A 26,709-nucleotide genomic window follows, 5' to 3' on the forward strand; every position below is an offset into this window, starting at 1 on the left:
CCTCCAACATGTGACGTAACGAAGATCCACTATTGTCTACTATATGCTCACATGCAGAACATGGCTGCACTTGGATCTTTTAACTCTACCATCGAGTTATTTGCATCAAATAACATGCCATCATTCACATTTCCAGCATCGCCACCCTCTGAAGAAATTCTTAAATTCACCACAGACTGTCACAACCTCGGATGTAGCAGATCCAACACCACCACCAACTAGTGACGTCACTCCAACAACGTCCAATGAGAAGCCTTCACTGCCACCACTCATTGAAACCGACCAGTCAGAAGCCTTGCCACTAGAAACATCTTCCTATTCGTCTACTGAAGATGACAACGAATATTCACTTCCACCTTCAACACCACCTAACAAGAAAGAAAAAACAACAAAAAAATCATCTCACGACTCTCGACATGATAACGATGAAGATAAAAAATATACTTCATGGAATGGAATCAACTTCTACACTACAGAAAAATATCATCAAGACATGCTGCTTCCTGAACTTTATTCTCACCTCATCGAAAAAAGTCAAGTTTACCATCGATTCTTCCTGCTCAGCTAGAACTCTTCGCACAATTGAACTTTCTACTATTCTAAAGGCCATTGTAGACCAACTAGAAGCAGAAGATTCCAATCAAAAACACTTGCTGACACGTATAAATTTGTTCCCTCTACAACGTTTTAAACGTCTTGAAAACGGAACTGAATCGTAAAACGTCATGACTCCAGGTAACCACCAAACCTCTATGAACTGACCAATCAACGATGAGCTCCTTCCTTGTCGCCTGCAGCTGCCTGTCATTCAAGTTGCAGTAATCATCCATCCAGCAAGATGCAGCCAGCACCTGCTGAGTTCCTGTTGCCTTCTACATCGTCTTCGTCAGTGTTTCTGAAATACATCTCCATCTATGCCTCCAGTACTTCAGTACCACATGTCCCAAAGTGGTTGGGCCACTTGCCTTGATTCCTCCTCTTCCCTTCCTTCCCATCCTTTTCCAGTTATTTCCATCCTTCCTTATCCTTCTTCCTTCCCATCTTACGACAGCTTTCGTCGTCTTCGATTCAATTTGAGATACTGCTGGAGATGGTTCAAAATGGGATGATACCTCGGGGAATAGTGTCGACACACGACCAGCACAACCTGGTGGAAGCACTGATGTCCATACAGGGATGAAAGATAGGGAGGAAACAGGAAAAACAAATGAACCAGCAGCAAATGCAGCTGCAATAAATTCTAGCAAACAGAATTACAATCTATGTTAATGCTATGACTTGGGTATCTGCAGGCACGGTATATCTGGTAAAACAGGTGGGACATGCACCCTTGACCATCCCAAAAAATGCTGCACCCACATGACAACAGGAGAGTGCAACTTCCCTTCCTGAAACTTATTTCACCCAGAAATGTGTCATTCATCAATCCATGAAAAAAATGCTACAATGCATACTGCCAGGCACATCTAAAGGGGACTAGAAGACACAGACCAGCCAGACTATGAGAAACAAAAGAGAGGAGCCACAACCTCTCCATGGACAGTTTTTTTAGGACCAGGAGGGAGAAAAGACTGGCAAGAATTGACAATAATCCTACAACTGAAAACACTTCTGGAGCAGAGGCACGGACATTGGCCTCTACTCCAGAACAAGAGATATTAGAGCCAGCAAATAAAACCCCACTAAATTCCACCAATACAACGACATTTGTATTTGCAAACATACAGGGTCTAAAGTTGTCAAAAAACAAAATTCCAGTTTCTTTTAGCCACATTCTTGTTATCCGTAACCTATTACTCGTCCATCTCCCTTTCGCCACCTGATGCCCTTGCTTCCTTCCTGCCCTGCAGCGCTGTATAGTCCTTGTGGCTTAGCGCTTCTTTTTTATTATAATGATTAGCCACATTCTGTTGGACTGCCCCCACTATCAACGAGCACGCAGAATTTACCTTCGGCATCGTTGCTGCTCTAATGCCCTTTCTTTATCTTCCCTTCTTGCTGATGGACCCTCCTTTAACCCAGACTCTCTTGCTAACTTTTTGACAGCAACTGATTTACTGTACAAACTTGGATGATGATGCCTCTAACTCTCCTCACAGCTCTTTCTACCTCTCCCTCTTGCTACCCTCTTCCCCTGCACTATCCACTGAACTGCTGCACTGCATGACCTAATAATAATTCCTCTCCCTCTTGCTACCCAATACCCCTGCACCCTTCCCTGCCCTATTGTGCTGTATGGCCCTTGTAGGTTTAGCATTTCATTTTTTATTACAATACTAGAACCTGTCAAAACAAGCAAGTAAAACTGGTATCAGCAAAGGTAAGGGATTCTACTAGAACCTGTCCAAACTAGCAAGCGAATAGGTAAGAATGGCATCAGCAAAGATAAGGTTGTCAAATCAATTTACAAACAAGAAACTACATTAAAGAAGAAACGTCATCACTGTGCTGCCTTGAACTCTGCAGGAAGGCTTCTTGATGCTGGCTAGGGCTTTTGATCCAAGGAACTGGGCTCAGCCATCCCTTGAATCGAACCTTAATGCCTCTCAGGCAGCGCTGTATAGCCCTTGTGGTTTAGCGCTTCTTTTTTATCATAATAACAATGCCTCTCAGCTGCTGTATGATCTCTTGGGTTTCAGCACTTCACTTCGATTAAAATGAAACAGGTACCCCTGGTGTGGGGTCCTTGCTGCAATTGCATTCACTTTGGCTACTTTGCTCTGATGGCTCCTTTTTCTCCTGCACGGGATCTGTTTTTTACATTTGCCTACATTTCTGGAATCCTGTGTTCTCACGTATTTTTTGTTAAAATATTTGCATTGTTTATTGTTCCTAGAGTTAATTGTGTTTTTGCTCCATTAGGGCGAGTTGATTGCTAGCTTGTATATTTGAATGAAAATCTCTGTCTTTAATTGTCATGTTCATCCATTGACTTTGGTCAGTCACTACATCTTTGAAATTCCTTTCGACTCTCGTAGGTCGATCATGTATCATCCAACCGTCACCATCTAAGTCCAACGATACCTGTCTCCAACCCACGAGCCCTATCTCCTGGCCACAGTCCCTATCACCTGCCCACAATCCCTATCACCTACCCACAATCCCTATCACCTACCCACGATCCCTATCACCAACCCATGATCCCTATCACCTACCCATGATCCCTATCACCTACCCATGATCCCTATCACCTACCCACGGTCCTTATTTACCCACGATCCATATCTACCCATGATTTCTGTCTACCCACGATACCCATCTACTCACGATCCCTATCTCCTACCCGCATCTCCACTAAGTAACTGTGTTTCAGGACACTGTAATTGCTGGCGTCCAGAGCGACATTGTAGTCATTTTGCGCCGTTTGACTCTATATGAACACTGTGTACTCTGAGTTTTGTGTATGGGGGATCGAGAGACTGCTCCTGGCCTCTGGACTCTTGGGTCCGAATCATACCTACCCTTTAAGCTGTGTATAAGATTTGTCTCCAGCTTATTCTACTCGTTTACAATAATAATATTTCTTCAAGTACACGATACAACTTGTACAGAAATAGCTGACATAGTATATAGAAAGCCCCTGGTTATGCATAGCATCTCGGGAAAACTTAATTTAATTTTGTCCTCAGGCTGCGACCCACACCAGTCGGCTAACACCCAGGTACCTATTTACTGCTAGGTGAACAGGGACAGCAGGTGTCTTAAGGAAACACGCCCTAATGTTCTCATCTGTACAGGGGATCTAACCATGGACAACTGAGTCCGCTACCAGTGAATGAAGCCTTTTCCAAATAAAGACTACCTATTGTGTCTTCGTTCTACCAAAACTGGCCGCATTATTATGCCTTCCAAACCTGGCCTGGGGTATAGACAAGGGCATTTCTTTGACCTTCAAGGAACAGCATTTAAACTGCATTTTTTTTTTTTTTGTAAGTGTTGATATGGCTACAGTCTTTGATGTTTTATTTAAGTTTTTTTATTTTAATATGGCCTAGCTGACATCAGTGACATACTACTATATGGAAAGCCCCTTGTTATGCTGAGCATTTCGGGTAAATTAGGTCAATTTTGTCCCCCGGATGCGACCCACACCAGTCGACTAACACGCAGTACCTATTTTACTGCTAGGTGACAGCACTGTTTGACCCTGGTGGTTTAGCGCTTAGCTTGGATGAAAATAATAATATTGCTAGGTGAACAGGGACAGCAGGTGTCTTAAGGAAAGACGTCCTGATGTTTCCACCCGTACTCCCCTCAAGGAAGGTTCCTTGATGTTGGTGAGGGGCTCTTGATTTAGGGAATTGGATCTGTGCTCCAGTTCCCCGAATTAAGCCTGAATGCCTTCCACATATCCCCCCCCCAGGCGCTGTATAATCCTCCGGGTTTAGCGCTTCCCCCTTGATTATAATAATAATCCACCCGTACTGGAAATCGAACCATGGACCTCCGTGTGTGAGCTGAGTTGGCTAGCAATCGAGCTATGGGACACCAATGTTCTCTAGCGCCTTACAATAGGACTTTTTATTTTTTCAACAGTTAGAAATAGTGTGAAGTAATTCATAATAATCTGGGTGACACTTGAACACCCCCATCATTTTTTGAAGAGGATGATGATTATTCTGTGTGTGTGTGTGTGTGTGTGCATGTGTGTGCATGTGCGTGTGTACGTGCGTATGTGTGTGTGCGTGCATATGTGTGTGTGTGCGTATGTGTGTGTGTGTGTGTGGATTAGGACCATTAACATTTCCTTTATGCTGCATACAAACACTACATTTCTTGACATACTCAGAAATGTCAGTTGCTATACGTGGCCAAAAGTACTTCATTCTGGCTTGTTTCACCGAACGATCCATACCAGGGTGTGCAACACCTGGTGCATCATGAACTAGCTGTAGAGCTACATTCACTAGTAACTGTGGAATTACTAACTGGAGTACCCAACTCGGCTGTTCGATACAGTAATTCTTGGCTCATTACAAAGTCACTAATGGGTGCTGGTGGCTTCACAGTCAGAATAAGATCTTCCTGGAGCAGGAATCGAATCACACCAGACCACATGGGATCTGTTCTTTGGGCATTCTTTACATCCTCGGCAGTAAATGGAGGATCTGCAGTAACTACAATAACGTGTCGCGATAAAGCATCTGTGACTACATTTGACTTGCCAGGTAAATGTTCAAAAGTGGGATTGAACTCTTGGATAGTCAAGGACCATCTGGCTAACCTTCCAGTAGGTTGTTTGTTCTGGAATAATGGTATCAAAGTGCATGGTCTGTCAAGACATGAACAGGGTACTGGTAAATAATGTCTCTGAAGTGCTTTAAAGACCATACTATTGCTAAAGCTTCTTGCTCCATTACTGTATAATTACGTTCAGCCTTCGTGAGGACTCTACTAGCAAATGCAACTGCGTTGTACTTGCCATCAGTCTTCTGAGCTAGTACGGCACCTATGCCAATTGAACTAGCATCAGTTGTGAGATAGAAGGGCTTAGAAAAATCTGGGAATTTCAAAATGGGAGCAGACGTTAGCTTTTCTTTTAGTGTCTGGAATGCTCTTTCTTGACGGAACCTCTTCAAGGGGGGCTCCTTGGCGTGGTGAAGAGGCTCTTGGTCTGAGGAATTAGACCTATCGGTCTTCTTCCTCAGACCGAACCTAATTACCCCCCAATCTCCCCTCCCCTATCCCATCCTCCCCATCCTCCCCTTTTTCCTGTCCTCCTCCCCCTCCCCACCCCTCCCTTTTGCCCTTCCTCTTTTTGTCCTTTGGGATTTCTCCCACAGGCGCGCTAGTTCCTAGGTAGAGGAAAGGATACCGGGGTCCATCCCATTCCATTGAGGTTCTTAGCGGTGGCGTAGTTTGCCGTGGAATCTGGATCGCCTGGGGATGTCCCGATCCCTCTCCGGTATCCCGGAGTAGCTTTGGGTGTCTTTCGGGCGACGAGTGTATCTCTGGAAGCCACCTTTCGGATTCCGGGGGTGGTGGCCGAAGGAGGTATGCTTTGTGGCGGATATCCGGCCGCCCTCTCTTTTGTCCACCGAGGTAGCTCGGCAGATGTGAGGTTGCTATCCCGGATTGTTAGTTTACTAGCATGATGGGTAGGGTATGGCACGGGTTCCATGCTGCATCTGCGCTACTTGCGGTGCTGAGGTCCTCTTGGGCGCGGAGGGAGATTTCTGGCCCTTTCATTCCTCCTAGGACCTATCCCTCCCCGGTCCCCCCTTTTTTTTCTTTTTTTTATTTTTATTTTCTTTTCTTCTTTCTTTTTTTTTTCTTAAAAACAAAAAGAAAGAAGTAACCTAACCATCGCAGCCCTAGTCCATGAACCTGGTACCCCCGGGCCCCTTTTTGATACCGCACCCCGTTCTGACCCCGCCTCGTCTTTGGACCACTCTTCAGACATTCCTCATGCCTCTGTACCTATTGCCGGTGCTGTTTCCTCACCCGCTTCAGGTACTGAGGCCTCGACTGACTCTTTCGATTTATCGGACCTTCGCTCTCCTCTGACTATGCTTCCGGCCTCTCCCTCTACGGTGCGGCAATTTTCAAATCGCCGACCCATTCCACGTCGGACCAACTCTGGTCCCACGCCTAAACGCAAACGACAATTACCTGCTGATGATACTTCTCCACCTCGTTCTTCTCAGAAACGATCGACACGTCCTTCACTACCTTTCCACGCTCAGTTTCAGACTGAACAGTGGACTAAATTCTTCACATTACGACCAACTTCCTCTACTGCCTATCTTTCTGACCATAGTATTGGCAAGGCACTCCTACGCCATGTTGGTAAAGATATTTCTTTTCATGCTCTTAAGAGCGGTACGCACATCATTACCGTACAGAATGCTACCCAGGCTCATGAGCTCTCTCGTCTTTCCCATATCGATACTGTTCCTGTCACTCTTGAAAAACATCATTCCCTCAATTCTTGTAGTGGTACCGTCATTCTGCCCCATACAATAGTTCAACAAAATTTCCAGACATGTGGCACTGACATTCTAGAACAGCTGGAACTCCAAGATCTCCCAATCCTCAAGGTAGACACTTATGTTCTTCCTGCCCGTGGGCGGAGACGATACCCTAGCAATGTGGCTCGTTTAACTTTTGACAGCCGAGAACTCCCATCCTCAGTTTATATAGCAGGACATCGGTTACAAGTTCGAAAGGTGATCCCTACACCACAACAGTGTAGAAATTGCTGGCGATTTGGCCATCCAGCGAAATATTGCAGATCTATCGCCGAATGCCCAGTCTGTGGTGCCGATGACCATTCTAATACGTCTTGCAATCGATCTCCCTCTTGCCTTAACTGTCATGAGGCTCACCCTTCGTACTCTCGCCGTTGTCAGGTCTATTTAAACGAGCGGGAAATCCGTTACCTCAAAGAGACAGAAGGTCTCCCTTATGCCATGGCAGTTTCTCATCTCCGCCTCCAAGGGAGACTCCCACGCGTTTCTTATTCCCGTGTTTCAAAACGTCCCCCCACTTCTGGTATCCCATCTTCTACACCCACCTCTGTGGTTACCTCTCCCATAATCACTCCTGTATCTAATCCTTTTGCTGTCCTCGGCTCAGACGTCCCTACTTCAACGCCTCAGTCTAATCTCGCTTCTTCGAGTTCTCTCTCACAAGCCTCAGTATCGACGAGACCTCGTACGACACCTCCTCCCAGTCGTCCCTCTACTTCTCAAAAGTCAAAAAAAGGTCCGGTAACACCTCCTACCCATCTTCCACCTCTTCATTTTACCCTCCCTGTCTCTGTCCCTAGTTCTTCCCCTCTCACTGGCTCAGTTACAAGTGCAGAGGTTCACCCTCCTCCTCGTAATGTACCTTCCTCCCCTGTTCCCTCCCAAGTTTCTTCCTCTTCTGCCACCTCCCAGGTTCCTGCCTCCTCTGTCCCCAGCCACGCTTCTCCAGTTCCCTCCACCCTTTCGCCCCCCCCCCCTACCTTGGTACAGTCCAATACAGTTCCAATCTTTACTCATCCTCCCCCTACCATTCCCAATATTGTCTCCCATACGACATCTCTGAATTCCGAAACACTTGAAGTAATCTCTGAATATATTGCAGAGACCAAACCATCAATGGACACTGATCCACCTTCCGCTCTTTCTCTCTCCTCTGCTCCATCTGCGCAACTCCTTTCTTCACAGCGCACCGTTCCTTCGCTGCTTGAACATTTTCCACTGCCTCCGCATGTGGACTTTTCTAACCCTTCTAGTCCATAGGAACCCTTACCTGCGGATTTCAAGTATCTTTATCATTGCCAATCATGGCCTATTTACAGTGGAATATACGCGGCCTCAGGGGTAATCGGGGTGAGCTTCAGATGTTACTCTCCCAGTTTGCCCCTGTTGGTGTTTGCTTACAGGAACCAAAATTACACTCTGCTGTTATTTCTCACATCTCAGGCTATAATTTATTGTATTCTTCAGATCCTTTTCCTGATGGGACCTTTAATGAAAGTGCCCTTCTTCTCCGCACTGATATTCCGTACCATCAGCTATTTGTTCATACTTCGCTGCATTACACAGCAACCCGTATCCACTTACATAGGTGGTATACGCTCTGTTCTTTATATCTCTCTCCTTCTCGGGCATTATCTATTCCGGATTTTGCCTTCCTTGTTTCGTCATTACCGCCACCGATTCTGTTACTTGGTGATTTTAATACCCACCATTTCCTCTGGGGGGGGTCTCACTGTGATTCCCGTGGAATTCAGTTAGAGGCTTTTCTTGCCACCCACCTTCTCCATGTTTTAAATACAGGTACTCACACCCATTTTGATCCTCGGACTCATACTCTCTCTTGCATCGATCTCTCAATCTGCTCTTCCTCTGCCGCATTAGACTTCACTTGGTCTGTTCTCCTGGACTTACATGACAGTGATCATTTCCCAATCATTCTTACTTCCCCTTCATATTCGCCACCTCTTCGCACCCCACGCTGGCAATTTAATCGGGCAAATTGGAACCTTTACTCACACCTAACTGTTTTTAAAGAGGTTCCTTCTTCGTCCTCCATCGATGAGCTTTTACACCTCTTCTCGTCCTCCGTTTTCACCGCAGCTTCTCATTCTATACCCCAAACTTCGGGCAGGCATTCTCAGAAATGCGTGCCTTGGTGGTCTCCTGCTTGTGCTCGTGCAGTACGTTTGAAACGCGCTGCATGGGGCAGGTACCGGTACAATAGAACCACAGAGCGACTCCTTGATTTCAAACAGAAGCGTGCGATCGCTCGCCGTGTCATCCGTGACGCTAAATGCACTTGCTGGCGAGATTATGTCTCCACCATCACCTCTGCTTCCTCTATGAGTGCAGTCTGGCAAAAAGTACGAAAACTGAGTGGTAAATATTGTCCTGACCCGGCTCCTGTTCTGTGGGTTGCCGGTGTTGATATAGCAAACCCACTAGATGTTGCCAATGAAATTGGCAATCATCTGGTCCGTATTTCTCAGGGACTCCATCTATGCCCCTCATTTCTTTCCTCAAAGTCTGCCAGAGAGTTAGCACCCTTGGACTTTTCTTCTCTCAGAGAAGAACAGTATAATGTGCCTTTTACACTTCAAGAACTGGAGGCAACACTCTCAGCTTGTCGATCATCGGCAGCTGGGCCCGACGACATTCATATTCGTATGCTACAACATTTACATCAGTCAGCCCTTGCAGTCCTATTACGCCTTTACAATCTTATTTGGTCACAAGGAGTTCTTCCACAGCTGTGGAAATCCGCCATTGTTCTCCCTTTCCGCAAACCAGGCACTACGGGACATGAAACCTCCCACTATCGTCCCATTGCTCTTACCAGTGCAGTTTGCAAAGTAATGGAACGTCTAGTAAATAGACGTTTAGTGTGGTATTTAGAGAGACACAACAGTCTCTCCACTCGTCAATATGGCTTTCGTAAGGGACGTTCTACCATAGACCCCTTACTACGCTTGGATACGTATGTTCGTAATGCCTTTGCAAATAACCACTCAGTTATTGCCATATTTTTTGACCTTGAGAAGGCATATGACACAACTTGGAGGTATAATATTTTAGCCCAAGCCCACTCCTTAGGCCTTCGAGGCAATCTACCATCCTTCCTTAAGAACTTTTTAACTGACAGGCATTTCCGTGTTCGGGTTAATAATGTGCTCTCCCCGGACTTTATCCAAGCTGAAGGTGTCCCCCAGGGATGTGTTCTGAGCACAACACTTTTTCTCCTTGCTATTAATGATTTGGCCTCTAGTCTTCCATCAAATATTTGGTCATCACTCTATGTTGATGACTTCGCTATTGCCTGTGCAGGCGCTGACTGTCACCTCCTTACAGTTTCTCTCCAACATGCAGTCGACCGTGTTTCCAATTGGGCCACCACACATGGGTTTAAATTTTCCAGCACTAAAACGCACCAAATCACTTTCACTAGACGCTCTGTCATCTCCGATCATCCTTTGTACCTCTATGGCTCCCGTATCCCTGAACGTGATACAGTCAAGTTTCTGGGCCTCCTCTTTGATCGTAGGTTATCCTGGAAACCTCACATTACCTCTCTGAAGGCAACTTGTCACAGCCGGCTGAACCTTCTTAAAACCCTTGCTCATCTTTCGTGGGGAGCTGATCGTCGAACCCTCCTTCACCTACATTCCACCCTTATTTTATCGAAACTTGATTATGGTGACCAGATCTATTCAGCGGCATCTCCTGCTACTCTCTCTAGCCTTAACCCCATTCATCACCAAGGATTACGTTTATGCCTTGGTGCTTTTCGCTCTTCCCCTGTTGAAAGCCTCTATGCAGAAGCGAACGTTCCATCCTTATCCGATCGCCGTGATGCCCATTGCCTGCGCTACTATGTACGCTCTCATGATCTCCGCAATCCTTCCATTTATAGAATGGTCACTGATATTAGTAGACATTCTTTATTTGTTCGCCGCCCCTGCTTACTCCATCCCTTCTCTCTTCGCCTTCATTCACTCTTGTCTTCTCTTCAACTACCACCTTTCTATGTACATGTAGCATCTCGCTTTTCCCTACCCCCCTGGGAAGTTCCAGCTGTTCGAGTCTGTTCTTTCTCCCTCCCTTGCTCGAAAGCCCAACTGTCTACGGTCGCTTCCCGCTCTCTTTTTCTTGACCACTTTCACTCTCATTCTCATGCCATTGCTGTGTACACAGATGGCTCTAAGTCTTCTGACGGCGTAGGATTCGCAGCAGTTTCCGGACAGCGTCGTACAAGGGCATTTACTATCTTCAGCTAATATTTTTACTGCTGAATTATATGCCATCCTTACAGCACTTATCCGTATTGCATCTGTGCCTGTGTCATCATTTGTGGTTGTCTCAGACTCCCTTAGTGCTTTACAGGCTATACAAAAATTTGATACACCTCACCCCTTAGTCCTCCGTATCCAACTTTGGCTACGCCGCATCTTTACCAAGCATAAAGATATTGTTTTTTGTTGGGTCCCTGGTCATGTTGACGTACAGGGCAATGAACAGGCAGACACTGCTTCGCGGTCAGCAGTACATGACCTACCAGTTTCTTATAGAGGTATTCCATGTACGGACTATTTTGCTGTAATAACTTCCCACCTTCACACCCGTTGGCAACAACGTTGGTCTACTATGCTCGGCAACAAACTTCAGTCTATTAAACCGAGTATAGGTTACTGGCCGTCTTCTTATCACCAGTGTCGAGGTTGGGAGACTACTCTCTCCCGTCTTCGCATTGGCCATACTCGTCTTACTCATGGATATCTCATGGAGAGGCGTCTTGCTCCTCTCTGTGAGAATTGCCAAGCTCCATTATCAGTCAGCCACATTCTGTTGGACTGCCCACTTTATCAACGAGCACGCAGAATTTACCTCTGTCGTCGTCTTTGCCCCGCTGCTCTCTCTTTACCTTCCCTTCTCGCTGATGGACCCACCTTTCATCCGGACTCTCTCATTGACTTTTTGACAACGACTGACTTACTTCACAAATTCTGATACTTTCAGCCCTTTCTACTTCAATCTCTTGCTACCCTCTACCCCCGTACTATCCCCTGCCCCGCTGTTTTCTGTAACCTGCTGATCATCCCCCCTCCCTTCTGCCATCCAATTCCCTTGCTTCCTTCCCTACCCTGCAGCGCTGTATAGCCCTTGTGGCTTAGCGCTTCTGTTTTGATTATAATAATAATCTTGACGGAAGGTCCAAACGAAAGGAGCATCTTTCTTAAGCAATTCAGTTAGAGGAGCTGCTATTGAAGAAAAATTAGCAATGAAAGATCTATAGAAACCTGCTAGACCCACAAAGGATCTTACAGCATCAGTAGTTTTGGGGGATGGAAAATTTAGTACTGCCATTACTTTACTCTGATCAGTCGTAACCCCTCTAAGAGTGACTACGTGACCAAGAAACTTAATTTCTGATCTGAAAAATTGACATTTGGACAGTTTGATCTTTAAATTGGCTTCTTCAAGCTTACCAAGTACTATATCAAGTCTTTTCAGATGTGTATCCACGTCTTCAGACATGGCGATTACGTCATCTAAGTACACCATAAGTGCTTTACCTATAAGACCTCTAAAGATATTGGTCATGAGTAGAGAATGTGATAGGAGAGGATCGTAATTCAAAAGCCATTCGAAGGAAGTGATAACCTGTGGGAGTAGAGAATGCGGTTAACTCTTGGCTGTCCTCGTGAAGAGGGACTTGCCAGAACCCTTGCAACAAGTCCAGGGTCGAGAAGACTTTATCATCCCCGATGTTGCATAAAAGATCACCCAGTACAGGAAGTGGGAAGCAATCTGGAATAGTTTTCGCATTTATCTTCCTAAAGTCAATCACCGGGCACCAAGTACCGTCCTTCTTAGGCACTAGGATCAAGGGCGCATTCCAGGGTGAATTGCTAGGTGCAATAACTCCATCATCGAGCATTTGATCAATTCTTCTGCGACAGCAATTTGGGAATGAGGCATTCTGTACGCAGGTATATAGATAGGTCTAGTACCAGGTTCAAGTGGAATACGATGGGACAATAAGTTCATTATACCCATCTTCTCACCTGGCAAGGCAATGGTTTTACGATGTTTGTTCAACAGAGTCAACAAACGCTTGACTTCGTCTGGGAAGTCAGTGGAAGCTAAGTCTTTCTTCTAAACTGATGGAATGGATTGATCCAGTGGAGTGGATGAGGTCTCCCCTGTTGAAATAGCACCGACCCACTGGTCAGGTGGCACATCATCCTGTACTTGAACAGGGTAAGGATAGTGAACCAGGTCAACCAGATTGGTATTTGCTCTGAGACGAACACTGTGACCCGAAGTGTTAGCAAGGAATAAATGGATCTTTCTGTCTCTTACAACATGTAAGGAAGGTTCAACAAATAAACCTTTGACCTTGCAGGAATTGCTGTCAACTAGGATGTTATCTCCATCTGGAACACTAGGAACAACAACAGACACTCTAGTGAGAGCGCTAACTACAACAGAGACGTCTTTCTGCAGTCGGCATGTGACATCAACAAGAGATGGCATTACTAGTTTTAAGTAATCGTTTTCCGACACGGTGTCCCCTGTGGAGAAACTACTACTTGGACTAGCAGACATTACAGGGATAGGCTGAGCACTCAAGGCAGTATGAGTGTCCTCGGACACTTGAGGCAATACACTATCTTGCATATCTGAAGGTGTAGGTGGAACACAGATGGGAGTGACAGAGTTACTAGTGCCCAGGGCCGGATTAAGAAGTCTCTGGGCCCTAGGCTATTCAGATTGGCGGGGCCCCTTTGAGTTACAGGTAAGCGAAGCGACCCCTTCTAACTTGGGGGTGGGGGGGGTGTCGGTGTGAGCCTGTTTAAGGTCTAATTAAATACATTCTGGCTATTTAGATTAAATTTAATAGGGAAAGTACATCAAGACAACCAAAACCATTTACCAACAGCCATTATAACTATCTTGTTAAATCATGCATTTTAAAGAGAATAAACTCAAGACAGCATAGTATTACTAGATTAGGCTATTAAAGTAGTGACATCATGTACCTATTATATTCAGCATAACCACTACAGCACTATTATTCCCTTTATAAATCACTGACCATTATTGTTATCATTGTATCATGCATAAGACTATCAAATCATATAAACTCAAAAAAGTAAAGAATTGTTTATGTTCACAGGCACTTCTTAAATAAACTTTTTTCTGGATTTCATATTGGCAAAATCATCAATTATATTCTGAAAATCAATATTTCATGTTAGATCAGACTCAATGGTCAACAAGGCTAGGTTACACAATTTGTCTTGGCTCATTGTTGAATGGAGCTGGTTTTTCATTCTTTTCAAAACAGAAAATGAACGTTCTCCTTCACAGTTAGTAGCTGGAAGTGTTAGGTAAAGGCGATACACTATGTCAACATTAGGGAAGGTTTCTGAGATACTTGCATTTCTTAAATGTTTCAAAGCAGCTGAGGGCACACATTTTTCAGGTGGAGCTTTAATCTGATTCATATACCCAGAAAAATGAACTATTTCTTCAACAAATGTGTCCTGAACATCTGCTGAAAGGTGTTGTTGCAACTTTAATGCAGCTTCTCTCAATTCTGCATCTGGCATAGTAGTAATTTTGAACAGAAATCCAAACTTGTCATTGAGATTCTGGTAGATTTCTTTTCTTTTCAGCAATTCTGTAATCAGTGAATCCAGAATGACGAAGTATGTAGCTGTCTTACATTTCTGCCTTGGTAGCAACACAATTTCATTGTCTGGCTCTTCAAAATTGCGTTTCCTCTTCCTTGACCTTTGATGATCAGTCCGGTAACTGTAGTCTTTCACCAGCAGTTTAGCTTTCTCTTCAAACATTTCAAAAGCTTCATCATTGTGAAGTGAGCTTACAAATTCCACTAAGCCTGCATAGAGGTTAGCACAAGTAGCCATTTCAATTTCAATTTTCTGAAGTGTCTTCTTCATGGCATCCTCTTCAAGGGGGGCTCCTTGGCGTGGTGAAGAGGCTCTTGGTCTGAGGAATTAGACCTATCGGTCTTCTTCCTCAGACCGAACCTAATTACCCCCCAATCTCCCCTCCCCTATCCCATCCTCCCCATCCTCCCCTTTTTCCTTTCCTCCTCCTCCTCCCCACCCCTCCCTTTTGCCCTTCCTCTTTTTGTCCTTTGGGATTTCTCCCACAGGCACGCTAGTTCCTAGGTAGGGGAAAGGATACCGGAGTCCATCCCATTCCGTTAAGGTTCTTAGCGGTGGCGTAGTTTGCCGTGGAATCTGGATCGCCTGAGGATGTCCCGATCCCTCTCCGGTATCCCGGAGTAGCTTTGGGTGTCTTTCGGGCGACAAGTGTATCTCTGGAAGCCACCTTTCGGATTCCGGGGGTGGTGGCCGAAGGAGGTATGCTTTGTGGCGGATATCCGGCCGCCCTCTCTTTTGTCCACCGAGGTAGCTCGGCAGATGTGAGGTTGCTATCCCGGATTGTTAGTTTACTAGCATGATGGGTAGGGTATGGCACGGGTTCCATGCTGCATCTGCGCTACTTGCGGTGCTGAGGTCCTCTTGGGCGCGGAGGGAGATTTCTGGCCCTTTCCTTCCTCCTAGGAACTATCCCTCCCCGGTCCCCCCTTTTTTTTTTCTTTTTTTTATTTTTATTTTCTTTTCTTCTTTCTTTTTTTTTCTTAAAAACAGAAAGAAGTAACCTAACCATGGCAGCCCTAGTCCATGAAACTGGTACCCCCGGGCCCTTTCTTGATACCACACCCCGTTCTGACCCCGCCTCGTCTTTGGACCACTCTTCAGACATTCCTCATGCCTCTGTACCTATTGCCGGTGCTGTTTCCTCACCCGCTTCAGGTACTGAGGCCTCGACTGACTCCTTTGATTTATCGGACCTTCGCTCTCCTCTGACTATGCTTCCGGCCTCTCCCTCTACGGTGCGGCAATTTTCAAATTGCCGACCCGTTCCACGTCGGACCAACTCTGGTCCCACGCCTAAACGCCAACGACAATTACCTGCTGATGATACTTCTCCACCTTCTCGTTCTTCTCAGAAATGATCGACACGTCCTTCACTACCTTTCCACGCTCAGTTTCAGACTGAACAGTGGACTAAATTCTTCACTTTACGACCAACTTCCTCTACTGCCTATCTTTCTGACCATAGTATTGGCAAGGCACTCCTACGCCATGTTGGTAAAGATATTTCTTTTCATGCTCTTAAGAGCGGTACGCGCATCATTACAGTACAGAATGCTACCCAGGCTCATGAACTCTCTCGTCTTTCCCATATCCATACTGTTCCTGTCACTCTTGAAAAACATCATTCCCTCAATTCTTGTAGTGGTACCGTCATTCTGCCCCATACCATAGTTCAACAAAATTTCCAGACATGTGGCACTGACATTCTAGAACAGCTGGAACTCCAAGATCTCCCAATCCTCAAGGTAGACACTTACGTTCTTCCTGCCCGTGGGTGGAGACGATACCCTAGCAATGTGGCTCGTTTAACTTTTGACAGCCGAGAACTCCCATCCTCAGTTTATATAGCAGGACATCGGTTACAAGTTAGAAAGGTGATCCCTACACCACAACAGTGTAGAAATTGCTGGCAATTTGGCCATCCAGCGAAATATTGCAGATCTATCGCTGAATGCCCAGTCTGTGGAGCCGATGACCATTCTAGTATGTCTTGCAATCGATCTCCCTCTTGCCTTAACTGTCATGAGGCTCACCCTTCGTACTCTCGCCGTTGTCAGGTCTATTTAAACGAGCGGGAAATCCGTTACCTCAAAGAGACAGAAGGTCTCCCTTATGCCATGGCAGTTTCTCATCTCCGCCTCCAAGGGAGACTCCCACGCGTTTCTTATTCCCGTGTTTCAAAACGTCCCCCCACTTCTGGTATCCCATCTTCTACACCCACCTCTGTGGTTACCTCTCCCATAATCACTCCTGTATCTAATCCTTTTGCTGTCCTCGGCTCAGACATCCCTACTTCAATGCCTCAGTCTAATCTCGCTTCTTCGAGTTCTCTCTCACAAGCCTCAGTATTGACGAAACCTCGTACGACACCTCCTCCCAATCGTCCCTCTACTTCTCAAAAGTCAAAAAAAGGTCCGTTAACACCTCCTACCCATCTTCCACCTCCTCATTTTACCCTCCCTGTCTCTGTCCCTGGTTCTTCCCCTCTCACTGGCTCAGTTACAAGTGCAGAGGTTCACCCTCCTCCTCGTAATGTACCTTCCTCCCCTGTTCCCTCCCAAGTTTCTTCCTCTTCTGCCACCTCCCAGGTTCCTGCCTCTTCTGTCCCGTGCCACGCTTCTCCAGTTCCCTCCACCCTTTTGCCCCCCCCCCTACCTTGGTACAGTCCAATACAGTTCCAATCTTTACTCATCCTCCCCCTACCATTCCCAATATTGTCTCCCATACGACATCTCTGAATTCTGAAACACTTGAAGCAATCTCTGAATATATTGCAGAGACCAAACCATCAATGGACACTGATCCACCTTCCGCTCTTTCTCTCTCCTCTGCTCCATCTGCGCAACTCCTTTCTTCACAGCGCACCGTTCGTTCGCTGCTTGAACGTTTTCCACTGCCTCCGCATGTGGACTTTTCTAACCCTTCTAGTCCATAGGAACCCTTACCTGCGGATTTCAAGTATCTTTATCATTGCCAATCAGGGCCTATTTACAGTGGAATATACGCGGCCTCAGGGGTAATCGGGGTGAGCTTCAGATGTTACTCTCCCAGTTTGCCCCTGTTGGTGTTTGCTTACAGGAACCAAAATTACACTCTGCTGTTATTTCTCACATCTCAGGCTATAATTTATTGTATTCTTCAGATCCTTTTCCTGATGGGACCTTTAATGAAAGTGCCCTTCTTCTCCGCACTGATATTCCGTACCATCAGCTATTTGTTCATACTTCGCTGCATTACACAGCAGCCCGTATCCACTTACATAGGTGGTATACGCTCTGTTCTTTATATCTCTCTCCTTCTCGGGCATTATCTATTCCGGATTTTGCCTTACTTGTTTCGTCATTACCGCCACCGATTCTGGGGGGGGGTCTCACTGTGATTCCCGTGGAATTCAGTTAGAGGCTTTTCTTGCCACCCACCCCCTCCATGTTTTAAATACAGGTACTCACACCCATTTTGATCCTCGGACTCATACTCTCTCTTGCATCGATCTCTCAGTCTGCTCTTCCTCCGCCGCATTAGACTTCACTTGGTCTGTTCTCCCGGACTTACATGACAGTGATCATTTCCCAATCATTCTTACTTCCCCTTCATATTCGCCACCTCTTCGCACCCGACGCTGGCAATTTAATCGGGCAAATTGGAACCTTTACTCACACCTAACTGTTTTTAAAGAGGTTCCTTCTTCGTCCTCCATTGATGAGCTTTTACACCTCTTCTCGTCCTCCGTTTTCACCGCAGCTTCTCATTCTATACCCCAAACTTTGGGCAGGCATTCTCAGAAATGTGTGCCTTGGTGGTCTCCTGCTTGTGCTCGTGCAGTACGTTTGATACGCGCTGCATGGGGCAGGTACCGGTACAATAGAACCACAGAGCGACTCTTTGATTTTAAACAGAAGCGTGCGATCGCTCGCCGTGTCATCCGTGACGCTAAACGCACTTGCTGGCGAGATTATGTCTCCATCGCCTCTGCTTCCTCTATGAGTGCAGTCTGGAAAAAAGTACGAAAACTGAGTGGTAAATATTCTCCTGACCCGGCTCCTGTTCTGCGGGTTGCCGGTGTTGATATAGCAAACCCACTAGATGTTGCCAATGAAATTGGCAATCATCTGGTCCGTATTTCTCAGGGACTCCATCTATGCCCCTCATTTCTTTCCTCAAAGTCTGCCAGAGAGTTAGCACCCTTGGACTTTTCTTCTCTCAGAGAAGAACAGTATAATGTGCCTTTTACACTTCAAGAACTGGAAGCAACACTCTCAGCTTGTCGATCATTGGCAGCTGGGCCCGACGACATTCATATTCGTATGCTACAACATTTACATCAGTCAGCCCTTGCAGTCCTATTACGCCTTTACAATCTTATTTGGTCACAAGGAGTTCTTCCACAGCTGTGGAAATCCGCCATTGTTCTCCCTTTCCGCAAACCAGGCACTACGGGACATGAAACCTCCCACTATCGTCCCATTGCTCTTACCAGTGCAGTTTGCAAAGTAATGGAACGCCTAGTAAATAGACGTTTAGTGTGGTATTTAGAGACAACAGTCTCTCCACTCGTCAATATGGCTTTCGTAAGGGACGTTCTACCATAGACCCCTTACTACGCTTGGATACGTATGTTCGTAATGCCTTTGCGAATAACCACTCAGTTATTGCCATATTTTTTGACCTTGAGAAGGCATATGACACAACTTGGAGGTATAATATTTTAGCCCAAGCCCACTCCTTAGGCCTTCGAGGCAATCTACCATCCTTCCTTAAGAACTTTTTAACTGACAGGCATTTCCGTGTTCGGGTTAATAATGTGCTCTCCCCGGACTTTATCCAAGCTGAAGGTGTCCCCCAGGGATGTGTTCTGAGCACAACACTTTTTCTCCTTGCTATTAATGATTTGGCCTCTAGTCTTCCATCAAATATTTGGTCATCACTCTATGTTGATGACTTCGCTATTGCCTGTGCAGGCGCTGACTGTCACCTCCTTACAGTTTCTCTCCAACATGCAGTCGACCGTGTTTCCAATTGGGCCACCACACGTGGGTTTAATTTTTCCAGCACTAAAACCCACCAAATCACTTTCACTAGACGCTCTGTCATCTCCGATCATCCTTTGTACCTCTATGGCTCCCGTATCCCTGAACGTGATACAGTCAAGTTTCTGGGCCTCCTCTTTGATCGTAGGTTATCCTGGAAACCTCACATTACCTCTCTGAAGGCAACTTGTCACAGCCGGCTGAACCTTCTTAAAACCCTTGCTCATCTTTCATGGGGAGCTGATCGTCGAACCCTCCTTCGCCTACATTCCACCCTTATTTTATCGAAACTTGATTATGGTGACCAGATCTATTCAGCGGCATCTCCTGCTACTCTCTCTAGCCTTAACCCCATTCATCACCAAGGATTACGTTTATGCCTTGGTGCTTTTCGCTCTTCCCCTGTCGAGAGCCTCTATGCAGAAGCGAACGTTCCATCCTTAACCGATCGCCGTGATGCCCATAATCTCCGCAATCCTTCCATTTATAGAATGGTCACTGATATTAGTAGACATTCTTTATTTGTTCGCTGCCCCTGTTTACTCCGTCCCTTCTCTCTTTGCCTTCATTCGCTCTTGTCTTCTCTTCAACTACCACCTTTCTATGTACATGTAGCATCTCACCTTTCCCTACCCCCCTGGGAAGTTCCAGCTGTTCGAGTCTGTTCTTTCTCCCTCCCTTGCTCGAAAGCCCAACTGTCTACGGTCGCTTCCCGCTCTCTTTTTCTTGACCACTTTCACTCTCATTCTCATGCCATTGCTGTGTACACAGATGGCTCTAAGTCTTCTGATGGCGTAGGATTCGCAGCAGTGTTTCCGGACAGCGTCGTACAAGGGCATTTACTATCTTCGGCTAGTATTTTTACTGCTGAATTATATGCCATCCTTACAGCACTTATCTGTATTGCATCTATGCCTGTGTCATCATTTGTGGTTGTCTCAGACTTCCTTAGTGCTTTACAGGCTATACAAAAATTTGATACACCTCACCCCTTATTCCTCCGTATCCAACTTTGGCTACGCCGCATCTTTACCAAGCATAAAGATATTGTTTTTTGTTGGGTCCCTGGTCATGTTGACGTACAGGGCAATGAACAGGCAGACACTGCTGCGCGGTCAGCAGTGCATGACCTACCAGTTTCTTATAGAGGTATTCCATTTACGGATTATTTTGCTGCAATATCTTCCCACCTTCACACCCGTTGGCAACAACGTTGGTCTACTATGCTCGGCAACAAACTTCAATCTATTAAACCGAGTATAGGTTACTGGCCGTCTTCTTATCACCAGTGTCGAGGTTGGGAGACTACTCTCTCCCGTCTTCGCATTGGCCATACTCGTCTTACTCATGGATATCTCATGGAGAGGCGTCTTGCTCCTCTCTGTGAGAATTGCCAAGCTCCATTATCAGTCAGCCACATTCTGTTGGACTGCCCACTTTATCAACGAGCACGCAGAATTTACCTCTGTCGTCGTCTTTGCTCCGCTGCTCTCTCTTTACCTTCCCTTCTCGCTGATGGACCCACCTTTCATCCGGACTCTCTCATTGACTTTTTGACAACGACTGACTTACTTCACAAATTCTGATACCTTCAGCCCTTTCTACTTCAATCTCTTGCTACCCTCTACCCCCGTACTATCCCCTGCCCCGCTGTTTTCTGTTACCTGCTGATCATCCCCCCTCCCTTCTGCCATCCAATTCCCTTGCTTCCTTCCCTACCCTGCAGCGCTGTATAGCCCTTGTGGCTTAGCGCTTCTTTTTGATTATAATAATAATAATAATAATAAAATTCTTCGTGGCATTTAACCGTTCCAGTATACAGTCCCAAAGCACAGAGAGTAAGGCCAATTCAAAATCTTCCAATTTTGATGCTAAGTTGGCTGCTTCACTTCTTGTAGTTGCTGTCTGGTCTTCATCCTCTGCTATTTGGATCAAAGCAGAACGTATTTCAGCAAAGCTGTCTTTCAAAGCATGTATTGCATCATGCTGCGCTGACCACCTTGTTGTTGATAATGATTTGATGACATCTCCATGAATGGTTGACTTGAGTATACTCCACCGATGCGTTGAAGCAGAGAAAAAATTAAAGAGTGCTTGTAAAAGTCCAAAAAATGAAACTGCAGCGACACAACACTTCGCAGCACTTGACTCAACAAAATTAAGAGAATGTGCTGAGCAGGGCACATATTCAGCAAGTGGGTTGATTTGCTTGATACGGGCTTGCAATTCATTATATTTACCCGACATGTTACTTGCATTGTCGTAGCTCTGGCCACGGCACTCCATAATAGAGAGATCATGTTCAAGCAGAGTATCCAGTACTACGTTCATCATTGTTTCTCCACCATGGCCTGAAAGAGGAATGAATTTTATAAAGCGCTCTACAGGCTTACCACTGGAGTCGACAAAGTGAACAATGAATGTCAATTGATCTTTATGTGAAATATCTGGTGTTGAATCTACACTTATTGCAAAGTATTTTGCAGTTTTCACAGCTGCTATGATGTTATTGAGGACCTTCTTAGTCATCAGTTCAATAAATTCATTGCATATAGTAGATGACATGTAAGATACAGTGCCTCTTCCTGCATTCCCAAGGCGTGACACATGATTTGCTAAGAATGGATCGAATTGTGCTAACAGTTCTATGATCCCTAGGAAATTGCCATTGTTTTCCGAACCAAAAACCTCATTTTCTCCACGGGAAGCAAGTCCTCTTAGAGCTAAGAATTTTACAACAGCAACAACTCTTTCTAGAAGTTTTCTCCAATAAGTGCACTCTTTTTCAGTTTGATTTTCCAAATGAGAATCCAATAAGCCTTTTTTCTGTGCACGAAATACACTGGCTAAAATGCAGCTCCTGTGAGTGGTGCTGTTTTCATGTTCCTCGAAACGCTTGGAATTTTTCCAGTCATTGAACCCCTGTGTGAAGGTATTTTCTTTGGTAGAAAATAGCTTGCATGCTGAACAGTACACTTTTCCTGAGATTTCAGAGTATACCATCCATGATCTTTTCACAGTTTCTGAATTTGTAAGCTTCCTATAAAACATAGATGACTTTAAACAACGACGACTTCCATCATCATAAATCCTTGCTGATTTCCTAAAGTCAATGTTCAGAGTTTGACTGAAGTTTTCTGCAATGAAAGCATTACGTAGAGAATCTGGGATTACATTTGGCCATGAGGCAGGATCTTTTAAGACAAATCCTGTGGATGAAATGTCCATTGAGACATTGAGAGGAGACAAAAGAAGTAGATGCTGGCTGAGAAATAATGGAGGGAGGGCTTCCTGTATGATCTGACGTATCTGCAGATTCAACTGTACTGGTAACATCAGAAACTGTTTTCGTGAGCATGTCTGTGATCTTTCTGCAGCTTCCTACATCTTTCTTTTTCTGTTCTTGTTCTTGAATTTTCTTCTTTCTTTTCTGTGACCCACTCGCATAAGAACGTCCAACATCACGTTCACGAGATGCCATAATGAGGATGTATCACTGTCTGTAATCATGCAAATACAAATTTTTCATTATCAATTATTATTAATTTTTTAATTATTAAAAAAAAATTTCTGTCAATTGGGGGGATATGGCCCTTGTAGCCCCCTTTCCTCTGGCTGCGCATCTAAAAATTCAAAACGTTGACAGAAAGGAGTCATATACAGAACTTTTACCATAGATTAGGTTAGTGATTTAGGCTACGAATATTTTACTAATTCATCCTCCTTGATCTCCAATTTACTTAAACAGAAATCATACCGAGTCCAAGAACAATGCACAATGGTATTTATATTACCATTTTCATAACTAAACTAATCATTATGTTTTGCATGATATATGGCCTACCCCCATAGATAAGGGCATGAGAATTAAAGAATGCAAGGACAATTTTCAGTTTCACCCAGCCAACGATTTTCTGATGTGGCTTATGTGTTTCTGGGGAAATATGTAGTAAATTGATGTTTTACATCACTTCCGTCGCAACTTGAAAACTAAGCATTTGCGACGGAAGTGATATAGAACATCAATCAATTGAGATCTGTTATTGAAATGATAAAGACTTAAAGACAGGACAAAGTGCCTTTAAAACCTACAAACGGAAGTCAGTTTGCATTTTTAGGTTTTTCTTTATAGTATTTTTACCAAAAATGCGTCTTTACTGGTCAAGTAACCCTATCAGGTACCTCCCTCAACATTTAGAGGCGAAAACAAACATTTATCAATACACATCAATGTCTATCAACAATTCAGTTAATTTGTCACTGTACAAGTCTAGATAACGTGTAATTACTACAGAAAATTGGAGAGGAATCTCCCATACTCACCCATTACCTGGAGTTTACCTGGAAAACACAGCTGTTCTGATGTAAACAAAGGCGTGTTGAGTGTTGCCATCTATGGTTAGGTTTATTTATTTTTATTTTATTTTATTTCATTATTTATTTTTGTTTTGATTAATTTTTAAAAATCAAATTTACTCTCCAAACATTTGAACTTTTTAGGTAGGGACCCCTTTGCACTTGCACTATGTGCGCAGTCTTGGATGAGCCCCTGAACCCCTTGGACCGCGGGGCCCCCAAATTCGCGGGGCCCTAGGCAAATGCCTAGTTTGCCTATGCAGTAATCTGGCCCTGCTAGTGCCTGACCGCTTGGGTACGCTACTGGAAAATGCGTTGGCTTGTAAGGACTTAATCCATACATTGTACTCTGCGGCAGTATGGCAGATTTCTGATCCAAGCTGGTAACTCCAAAATGGAACAATCAAGTCGTCAATTTGGGCATGCCATCAGTAAGGGTCGAGCACAATGCATAAGTCTTGCATGGAAGCAAATCCCAGTAGAAGGTCGCCAGGGAAAGCATTCTGGTCGACAACAAGAAAAGCAGCAGTAAAGTCTCTACCTTGGATAGAAAAGGTGAGTGAAGTCTGACCTCGGACACGCAGAAGGGAACCAGCTACTCCACTAAGAGAGGTTACAGTAGTTGGTTCAATGAGGAGGACACGTCGTAACTGCTTCTCTTTAAACAAGCTAGACCTGATGATATTAACTTGCGCACCAGAATCCATGAACACATGAACGGGCACATTATGAATAGAAGCTTGTACTAAAGGACCTATCGTTTCACAGAAGGGTGGGTTGTCATCGGAGAAGGCATGTTCCACTTCATCCCCAAATTCCTCTACATCAGAGACATGTGAAGCAACATCAACAGCGGGATTGTCACTCTCAAGACTGGCTAAGGCTTCATAGGAATTTTGAACTGGGATGGTGTACTCATCACCTACTGTCACGACTGGACGAGTAGACTGGGGCACTCGGATTTCCCTGAATTGGAAAAACAAGGCTGGTTCTGGTTCTGAGAGCCCCGATCTCTATTTCCTCTCCTGGCTCTGCGGTTGGAACGGCCACGGAAAGATCTAGAGTACTGAAGGTTGTAGAGAGCATTGCACTCAGATGTGTCATGTCCATGTATTCTGTGATAAGTACAATAAGGCAATTCAGACTGGTACTTATCATTACAACGCCTCTTAGAGTGACTATCAGGACAGTTAATTGCAATATGGCCACAGAAACCACAATTGTAGCAAGTTCTTTGACTATAGGTACTATACATGCTACGGGAAGGATGACTCTTAACACTAGCTTTGGATGATGATCGCAAGTGATTTAGTTTGGGAGTTTTGGTAGTAGCACAAACAAGAGGAGGTACAGGAGTAGACAAAGTGGTTGGCATAGACTTTCGATAAGGGAAGGTTCCCTCGGGACACAAATTATGTACATGGATGAGGGCTGCAAGCGGTCCCATAGTAGCATTTAGAGGACTAGAATTGTACACATACATTGATGCTGGTGGCATTAGTTGTTTAATAACTCCGAATGCTGCTAATTTAGCAAACCCCTCAAGGGCTGGTTTATCATTGTCTTTAAGGTACTTGGAATTTTGACCTGCTTTAACAAATGAGGACATTAGGTTATTTAGACGAAGGGCAAACTCATCTAATGACTCCTCTGGCCTCGGAGCTGTACACACTAATTCTTAAAGAACGACAAAAGGATCGGTTTCTCGCACCAGCTCAAGATAGTTACGGATTAACTGTTCATAATCTTGCCACCTGGTTAGATCTTGAAAGTCCTTCATACGAATCAAGTTGAACACATGCGCGGCAGCTGGAGAACGAGCTAGACTCTCCTTTCCGATACTAATTAAACTCTCAGATGGAGGACCATCTACTGAGGCATTAGCTCTAGCTTGAACAGCGGTAAACCAACCTTCTAGGTTGTCTGGGTTACCATTGAACAATGACATAGCATCATAAGGATCACGACTAAAATTGCACAGGCTAGAAGTCTGAGTATGTCTATTGTTAGATAAGGAATTACTCGAATTTTGGACTGATGCATTAATGGTTGTACTAGCAGAATTTGCTGAGGCATTGCTCGAGAAGACTTGAGACACGTTTGCAAAATGTAAAACAAGAATTTAGAGAAACAAAAGAAAATGTAACTGAGGAACACACAACACAGTGAACTTAAATGGGAAGAAAATGCTTAACTATTCTGCATAAGTAAATAAAAATTGACAGGTCACACTGTAAGCAAGGACACTCACACTAACAAAAGAAAATACTCAACTGAATAAACAACACTTTGAAAATCAAGAGAAATTGTACTTGATTCAAATCTAATTTGCTCAACTTTACTTTAAATTGAATGAATGGCACAGTGAGTTGTGTTTACTCTCAGTGCAATAGGGAAATACAACAATAAAATGATGAATCAATCAAAAATGTTAAAATGGACTCAAAGCTTGTGCAAAATTAAGACAAACTGGGAAACCAATTCACTAAAAATAAAATAAAATGGCACACAAAGAATAAAATATTACGCACAGAACAGAGCATAAGAAACTGCACTGAAATAATATGTAGCATTACTGCAAATAACAATTGCTAATCAAAAGCACTGCACAACATTACACAAAATTTCTGCAAGAAAAATTTTATTGGCAACACAATG

Source organism: Cherax quadricarinatus, chromosome 16 (assembly GCF_038502225.1).
Source record: "Cherax quadricarinatus isolate ZL_2023a chromosome 16, ASM3850222v1, whole genome shotgun sequence".
Taxonomy (NCBI): Eukaryota; Metazoa; Arthropoda; class Malacostraca; order Decapoda; family Parastacidae; genus Cherax; species Cherax quadricarinatus.